At 42.4% G+C, this 9,264-nt stretch overlaps 1 protein-coding gene across 1 annotated transcript in view; it reads left to right on the forward strand.

The window, feature by feature from the left end:
• Positions 1 to 9,264, forward strand: part of Iqch (IQ motif containing H) — a 222,292-nt gene that overhangs the window by 147,627 nt on the left and 65,401 nt on the right. The window lies entirely within an intron of this gene.

Below are 9,264 nucleotides of genomic sequence, written 5' to 3' on the forward strand. Positions count from 1 at the left end.
TTTATTATTACCATTTGGAGAAAGACCCATGAGTAGCATGCTTTATCACGAGAATGTTTCCTGACTCTTGATACATTACTGCTTTATCTCTAAGAAGACACTATCAATTTCTAAAGCAACTAGTAGAGAATAAGGAACCAAATCCATGTAGAGGAGACTCTGTTCCTTGAATTACCAGAGAGATATTCCCTCTGGTCTTTGTGACCCATGCCACGTGCTGCTGCGCTGGTGGATTTTCCACTACCCACATTTTGGAAACTCAAATATCCCTGGACCACAGTTAGTACTCCAGACTGCTTCCCTTCCCTAAAAAGCAGTTAACTGGGAGGTAAGGAGAGTTGTGCCGGTGCACACCTCAGCTAAGAGGGGGAGCCTGCTCAGGAGGCCCTGGAATTCAGCTCTTCCGCCCAGCTGCCTCACCACACACATACCTGAGAATGTGAATGAGAACTCTACATAACCACTTTTTGCTCATTCTCCTGGGAAGATAGCCTTCGGTGTCTTTCTCAATTTAATACCCTGTCATAGTCATTTGAATGAGGCTGTTAATTCTCAAAAAGCACTGCATAGTGTACCTTCACAATCAGATGAAACATTTTAAAAAAGCAAGATAAACAATTCAACTTACTTGTTTTTGCATAAGCAACCAAATATTTGGGTGGCGTTGTGTTGTTCCTTTGTTTTGTCTCATTTCAGGTTTACATGGTGAATTCTCTTTTTTTTCTTCTTTTTTTTTTGTCTTTTTGAGACAGGGTCTCCCTGTAGCCCCAGCTGTCCTGGAACTCACTATGTAGACCAGGCCGGCCTTGAACTCAGAGAGATCCGCCTCCCGAGTGCTGGGATTAAAGGCTTGTACCACCAAAGCAGAGTAAGAGCTGGAATAGGCTAGTTTGAAGTGGCACACTCAACTATTGAGAGAACATTCAGGGTAACTAGCAGGTAGTTGGCTTCATGAGGTTCTGTAGTGCTTACTGGGGGAATCCACCAAATTGCTGTGGCTCTCCAACTTTCCATTCTTTCATGGAAAAAGGGATAATAATACCTGTCTCATGGGGAAGTGCTGAGAATTAAATGAATCCTAAGAATTAGTTAGCAATATTCTTAGCATACAATGAATTAGTTAGCAATGTTCTTAGCATACAAGACAAGCACTGAATGAATACAATTTAATCTTTTGGGGGATTCAGAAGATTCTTTAGAAGGATCTTGTAGCCTTCCAGATACTGTGGTGTTCATCAGTTATCATTTTACCAGATTGTGGCTGTCGAAAATTCAGAAAGGTGATTCAATTGTCCCTATGATGATCCCGCCCCCCAAAGTAATAAACCTCGATAGCAGCCTAGTTTCTTACCATTTGAAAATAGAAACCATTTTGTAAATTGGAACGTTTTACATGTTGAATAAAGAGGCTTGATAAAGTAGAGATTATTCTGACCAAAAAAAAAAAAATGATTCTGGATGCTTCATTTTCTGGTTCCAGTTGGCATATTTTCTAATTAGTGTAGCAGCACGTCACCACAGTCATTGGAAAGTCTTGAGCATTTACATATTTTTCCTTAGCTCTGAGAATGACTTAGAACGTTTTCTTCCAGTTCAGTGATTATTTTCATGGAGCTGCCAGGGTTGAGTCTGAGGTGCTTCTCCATGCCTGAGGACGATGACAGGAGAAAGAAAATTGCCTCCCCCAGTTAAATGAAAGCCAGGGTACCCCTTCCAAGGACCTATAATAATCAGCTATACAAGCTGTTGGCTTGTGTGTCCTATTGATTTAATATGCTTCTAATCAGTACATAAAGCTATGGGCCTGCAGTGTTAATTTTTCATATGCTTACAAAGTACCCTTTGATTTTCTGTCACACGTTAATTACAGCGTTTTGCCATTAAATAGGAAGCTTTGTGTAAACTAATTACTAGGTAATCATTGTCTACTGAAAGCGTGCTGTTTGTACCTTTTATTTTATTCTAAAAATGCACAGATCTCAGTCTGGAAACACTCTACCTTCCAGCCATTAGCTCTCACTAATTCATAGCATTATTGTGGTGAGAGTGTAGGAGTTGTAATTGTTGTGGTATCAGAGCTGTTAATTACCGGAGTAAACAGTTGAAATGGTGCCAAGGTCTATTGTACAAGGCACAGAAAAGGAGGTTTAAATGTTACTCCCACCATCTGGGGACTGGAGGAGAGGCAAATGCTTGAAAACAGCGGCTAGACGCTGTCGCTGCTTCAGCTCCAGGCTTGGCAGCCATATGGATCCAGAATATTTTGAATCAATTGAATTTAACTGCCAGTTTTTCACAATAACAGCGTGGAAGAAAGGAATAAAGCAAAAGATGAGAGGAAGGAGAATTGGTTAGTGTTTTCACATCCAGGAAGACCCCGTTGGAGTCCTTTTGGAAATGCCTGCTCTGTTGAACACCACGGAGCAGGCGTGGGCATTTGGAAAGGATTCAGATGAGCTTTTCCTCACTGACGGCCACAGTGCCATTTGCTTCTGATCATCTGTCCTTGGTGCCCCTTGGTGAGCTAGGGATGCCCTTGAGAAGTCTCGGACTTTCTGTAACTGAGCCAGACCCAACAAAAACGCCCACTGTGGAATTCACTGATCTGTTCCTGTGCGGTGGTCTGTAGAAAGAAGACAATCAATACATAATGCTGTCACATCTTCCTCGAGTCCATGCCTTCCGATGTGTGGAAGGACCGAAAAAGGTTCAGCTCCTTACTCTGGTTAAGAACCAGTGCTGCTTGCCCATTCCTTTGTAATAAAATTAAAATATAGAAACTCCTAATGGTGTCTCAATTTCAGTCCCGAACTCGTTCCTTCCCCAACTACTTGAATGAAAAATCAAGTCCAAAGGGCACGTGTGTTTTCTTTTGTCTTCAATTTTCAAGTTAAGCGTTTTCATCAACTCATGCATTTTTCTCAACCAGCCATATTTTCTACATGGAAAGGAAGAAGCCCATCACCAATAATAAAGCTGTAGCTGTTTCCACTTATGGCTAATTAAACACCACGTGGTTTCTGCTTTAAAATGCAGCATAATCTTTAAAGCAGTCATATATATTTGCTAGTTGTCATTCTTTTATTACAATATAACCTCCTTGAAAACTGTCTCCCAATGTTAAGAATATTGTATGTCACCAGCCACTTGTGGTAACTACTTTTTAATATCGTTCCCCAAACATGAACATATTCTCTTTTTAAACCACCCTGGATTACTGTATTTATTTCTAATCGTTCCTTTGGCAGATGTTGAAGTAATTCAGGGCGTAATGTAAACAACTCTTAAAGAGAGAGATCACAGATACACTGAGAACCAAGGGCAATGATAGTCAGGCTTTCATGAGAGCAGTTTTGTCTGGGGTGTGGAGGGATTTTTTTTCCCCTCCTTTTGTATATGTGCAAAGTTCAATTAAGAATTTCTAGAAGCGCTTAATCTTTATCTATTGAAACCCCCAGCATGCAGCGCGGCAGGGTGAGCCTAGAAAGAAAAAAAAAAAAAAGCACAGCTCCCTGTGGTGAGGGGAAAGAGAAACAGCAGTGTGTGTGCTGGAAAGTGGAAAGGGAATGAACCTCTCCCGCGCTTGTGGTCGCAGCAAAGCAGTTGTGCTGAGGTTTGGAATGGAAGCGCAACATATGTGCCTCAGTTGGACGAAACACTTCTCAAGGCAAATCGACTGCTAGGCCTGCATGCTGGTGCAAGGTGGAGGCCTAGATAATGAGGGACATACTCCTCCAGAAGCAGCGAGTGGATAATGCCACATAAGTACGGACTTACACACCGCATTTCCACCATTCTGTTTAATGAGAGCTGCCACCGCAGCGAATCACTTGCCACACACCCGAAATGGGCCATTAGCTATCAAGGGAAAATTGTCTTTGCCGCTTTCAGCAGATGGAGCAAATATTTTACAAAGCAATTTTACATACCAAAAACATTTGTGTACCTTGGTAATGCTGGTTGTTTTACATTATGTTACCTTCTACAGCAGCATAATTTTCCATCTCATCGAAGGCAAACTTGGCATTTTTGATTTTTAAATTCTCCATTAACAATTAAACATGGAGTAGTAAAACAGTCCTTAAACTTTAAGTAGGTATGGGAAGTGGTTTATGACTTGCTGGAGACATCTTCTTCTTTTCTTTATCCTTTCAGCACATTTTACACTCTAAAGAGGGACTATTTCTAATGCTCTTGATGGAAAGAAATGAGCGAAAACCCCACTACTGACTGCAGAATGAGAGTAACCAGTGCACAGGGTGATCAGTGCATCCACTGGCCTAAAACATCTCCTAGATTGTGGCGATGTTGGATTGGCCCACACATTTGTATCCATTTAAAATGTTTAAGCTTCAAGTAACAGAACTCCAACTCAAAAGACTTTTAAAATAAGGAGAAACTTAACCTCAACTATCTGAAACTCCAAAGACCATTCTGGCTCCAGGCAGTGGCTCAGAGCTGTCACAGTGACCCAGCCACTCACCACCTCTCCTCTGTGCCATGCACAAAGTTGGCTCCTTTCCAAGGTGGGCTGTTCTCAGGGTTGCAAGATGGCTGCTAGTGGTTTCTGGAGTTTGTCCTTGGTCCAGGCAATAGAACATCTCACCTGGTAGCAACTCAGACTTTCTATTCTGAGGCCCCAGTGTTTCCTAGCATTTGATTAGCCTCATTGGGTTACATGCCTGTACTGAACTAGCCATTGTACAGAAAATCTAAGTTTTACCATTCCCTCCCTGTCTGTATGACATGAAATAAGGACGATATTTTCTTTAGACAGTGACCGTAACATGGTAAACTTTCAGTAAGTGAGATTGTTTTACCTTAAAAATGACCATAGTGTTAAAAAGAGCAGCCTTCTAAGTTTCCTTCTTTTTTTCTTGTTCATGTATTTTTATTGTTTTAAATATTTTTATTGAGTTTTGTGCATTTCATATAATAGATATTAATCAAATTTAGACCTCCCCATTTCCCACTGGATTTCATGCACCTTCTGTGTGAAATGCCTTCCTTCTTCCCATGACTGTACTGCAAGCTAATTCAGATCATAACAGTTTTCCACAGTGCCCCATGCTTCCACTGCCTGAATAGGGCAGGGGTGCAGAGGGTACTTGCCCAGGAGTGTGAAGCTGGGTAGCTCCTTCACCCATGTTGTGTGATATAGTGGCCCCCTCCCTCTTCTGTTACATGAGATACTTATCCTAGGTAGTCCATAGGCCTCTTTTAAAACTGACAATCCCACTGACAGTCTTAATTTGTCAGGTTATCATCCTGTCCTGACTTTTTGCCTCTGTTCAGCCCTCCATTTAGGGTTATCAGAAACACAAAGCAGAACCATCTAGGGAGGTCTTTGGGATTTCTTTATATGTGGTCTTAATCAAAAGATTAAGAAGTGACTCTGGTTTGCTTTTGAACATCATCAAACAATACTGATGTGGGAGATTGGAGCTTAACCAGGAAGTTATTTTACTTAATGTGCCACTGACAATTCAACAAAGTGGCTACAAAAATGAAATATGAATTTTGGTAGGATTGAGAGTATTCTAATTTTATTCTTCCATCTTCTTTGCCTCTCTCTCTCTCTCTCTCTCTCTCCAATTTGCCTGATTGAGAAAGCTAACACTCTCTAGGGTTTGAAGTAGCTTTCATCATTGAGGGCAGTGTTTAACTGAGTATGCTAGTGGCTTCCCCTGAGACAGTCTACATTTCTCTCAGTCAAATATCTCTTCCTTCAAATTTATACTTCCCTGACAGAAAAAGAAAGTCAGGAGGCTCTGAGAAGTAATTCTTGGTACTGAACAAAGAGTGAACAAGTCTGTGCAGTGATGAAGATGGGACTGAAGTTTTTCTGGATAGGAATTGCCTTAGAGCGACCAGTTCCACAGAGGCAGTGAGCACATTCCCAGAACCAGTGTCATCATGATGATGTAACATGGAATCCTCACATTTTTCAGAAAGGAAAGCACAATTTTCTTCAACTTATTTATCATTCCCAAGAAATATATTTTCCTTTCCACACCCCCTGCCCCCAGAGTCATTGGCCCTAAATGCTCTACTGGGTATTGATGAAAGAATCTCTGAAACACTGACTTGATCATCCATCACCTTGACCTTACTAACTGAATAGAACTTCCTAACTATATAGTTTCATAAGTTTGTAAAGATGCACCTCTGTTCCTGGCTTATAATAGATGACAGATGATAAATAGAGATAGATAGATAGATAGATAGATAGATGATAGATAGATGATAGATAGATAGATAGATAGATATAGATATAGGTCTACACAAGCTGTGCATACACACTTCCTTACTTGAATGTGTGAGCTGCTGATCCCCCTTAGTCATTATCATCACTGGCATAGCTGTTATTATTTTGTAGTCTTTTTATCGGTACCCAGGCCTTAGGTACTAGGGTATTAGTATAAGCCTTATACATCTCACTAGATGCATTTAAGATGAAATAAATTAGACAGTAAATACTCCCACTTCCCACCCCTATTACTCCTCTCCATGTCTTTTACTTAGAGAGCTAATCATGGCCCCAAGCTGCCTCTGTGTGCCCCAGCATCCCCGTTGAACATCACTCCACCAGTGCCTTTAGCTGTGTACTTCTCATGATGGGACATGAGGCATCCTCCAGATTCCTACAGCAGACTTTCCTTTCGGAAATCTACCCCCTTGCTGTGACTTCGTGCATGGCACAAATGCTAAACATCGTGGCAGAGTGACTGGCTTTGTGAGCAGAGGTAGTAGTGGCAGCCTGGCACCATGTCCAGCAGCCTTGTGAGTTCATTATTGGCCCTCACATAACACATTGCAACTGAGGTGACACTTCATAAATGTCATCTCATTTACCTTCCTGATGCCCTTAAAGACAGAGAATCCTGAAAAATCCACCCAGGATTGGTTCTAAAGCAGTCCTGCCTTCAGGCGGTTCCAGGGCAGTGAGGATGGAGTCTGGAGTCTCTTATTACGTAACTTCAGCTGTTAAGGACTATGTTCCTGTGCTTACCACCATCATGATTCATTCTGCAAGCACTGAGCATTTGCTGGGTGTGGGGCATCTGACCTCAAAGCCAATGTCTTTGTCGTTAAAGAGCCCCAAGGGAGCCAGGAGATAAGGAAAAAAGGACACCTGCCTAGAGCAGGGAGAGGCTCCCTAGAAGAAGAGGTAGCTGGTACTGCCTCAGAGAGGGTGAGGAAGAGCAAGCCAGAACAGGAAGATGAGGGTGGCAGAAGAAGGCAGTTTGAGAGAGGCAGGAGCTGAAGAGAAGGGAAGCAGGGCTATGCTACTAGATGCCGAGCATATCACAAAGGCTGCATTTATTTATTAATTAGTTGATAGGTTAGCACACAAAATAATGGGTTTCCTCATGGCATCGGCATACCTATGTTTTGTTATACTTTGTTCTTCAGAGGCCTCTTTAGGTTCCTGCTGAGGAGCTGGCACTTGGTCCTCAAGCTGACAGAGATCCAGTTTCAAAATTCAGGCTGCAGGGCTTTCATCTGCTCCTCAGTTGATCCCTTTCTCCTTCTCCCCTGTAAAAATATCTCCCAGCACATAAATTTTTCTCTAGTACAGTGACTTAAATGGCCACATAGCATATAACTGGGTAAACAATTCTACTCCCCTTCAGAAATGGGGCAGAACAGGAGGAAAATTCTCCACTCTTCCAGAAAGACTTAGGCTTCTTTTCTATGGCAATCAGTTTTCAGAAAAGGGCGGACTCTAACGCTGGGCTTCCTTGCCTTCCTTTGGAGCACTTCAGGAATGAGGGACAGTTTTCCTCCATAGAGCAGAATCGTTTTAACCGAACCAAGTATGAAACTAAAGAAAGAGGACTGCTGGAAGATAGAGGAAGTCCCCAGGGGGCTGGAACGGCCTGTTGCACGTGCTGTTTCATGGCTTCCATGCTGGGCTTTGGGGCTGTCACGAAATTCAGAGCAAAGATGAGAGTAAATAGTCACAGTGTGCAGGACATGAAGGGACAAAAAGGGCCCGTTGCTTCGACAGTCATTTTCCTTGCCTCCGTATGACGAGGCAATGGCTTTCTGCATGAGCAGACTTCCCCAGTCCTTCCTAGCAGCAGCCCCAGCGCCCCGCCCCACCGTGGGCACAGCTAGGTGACCTGAAGCTACAGTAGGCCAGGGTGCTCTCTACTTTCCAGTGCATTTCTGTTTTGTATATCATATGCTTACTGAAGTTAACTACTGATACCTCACAGGACTTCCTGGATAGTTCAGAAATAATTCAAATTATTTGGATCTACCTAGTGTATACTCTAAGGTTTTTGTCTTTTCTTATGGATTTTCAGTGGGCACTGAACCAGAATCAACCAGATGTTCTAAGGAGTTGGGGGCAGGGGAGGATAGAGGACAATCACTTTTTAATGTTAGGAAAATTGGAAATAAATGAGTATGCAGATGATTTCTAAGATTCCAACCAGCCCTGCCCCCCAAAGCTGATTCCTACAAATTACTCAGCGTTCACTTCTAGATTCGTAAGTTTACCTGACCCAAAGTAAGTTGAAGCTTTGCTTGCCCTGTCCCATATTTCAAGCATGAATTTGGTTCACCAAATGTGTTTGTATCCAAATTGCCATAAAAAAGAAGCCTAAGTCTTTCTATTTACAAAGTTTCAGAGAGTCTTAAGATCACTGTAACTTATGACAGAAGAGAAATTATCCTGGCAAACCAAACCTTTTTATATGTTAAAAAAAAATCCAGGCTTCTTATTGATTGATTAGAGCGTTTCCTACTTTTTTCATTCCTGGCAGGCAGCACTGTCATCTTTGGATTGGGGCCACCCTCACAGCTAGACAGGTGACACTGATCTGTGGGGATTTCAGGCAGACTGAGAATAGCCCCAGAACTTCTCTCTTCATTTAAAAATCCCACCTTTACAGTTTCAACCAAGAGTTCAGGCTTTCATGACAGAGTTGTAAGATACAGCTATCCAACAGGAGAATGAGCAGTGATGAAAGAAATGGAAGTGTCAGACAGAGGCTTTGCCAACACCATCATTTCTTAGGTTCAAGCCCAGGTAGGTTCATAGAATAAAAAATCCTATTCTAAAGGCGCTTAGGGACCAGCTAGTCAGCGCCACATTTTATATAATGGGAAACTGAGGCCCAAGTACAAGAACACTTTGCTGGTCAGGTTGCAGTGGGTCTGAAACCTGGGTTCCCTGACACCCAGAGAGAACGGTCCCTTTTGGAAACAACAGACACAGTTAACATCAGTTGCGGGGGGGGGGGGGGCAAA

This window comes from Nannospalax galili, unplaced genomic scaffold, assembly GCF_000622305.1.
Source record: "Nannospalax galili isolate Female #2095 unplaced genomic scaffold, S.galili_v1.0 scaffold54, whole genome shotgun sequence".
Taxonomy (NCBI): domain Eukaryota; kingdom Metazoa; phylum Chordata; class Mammalia; order Rodentia; family Spalacidae; genus Nannospalax; species Nannospalax galili.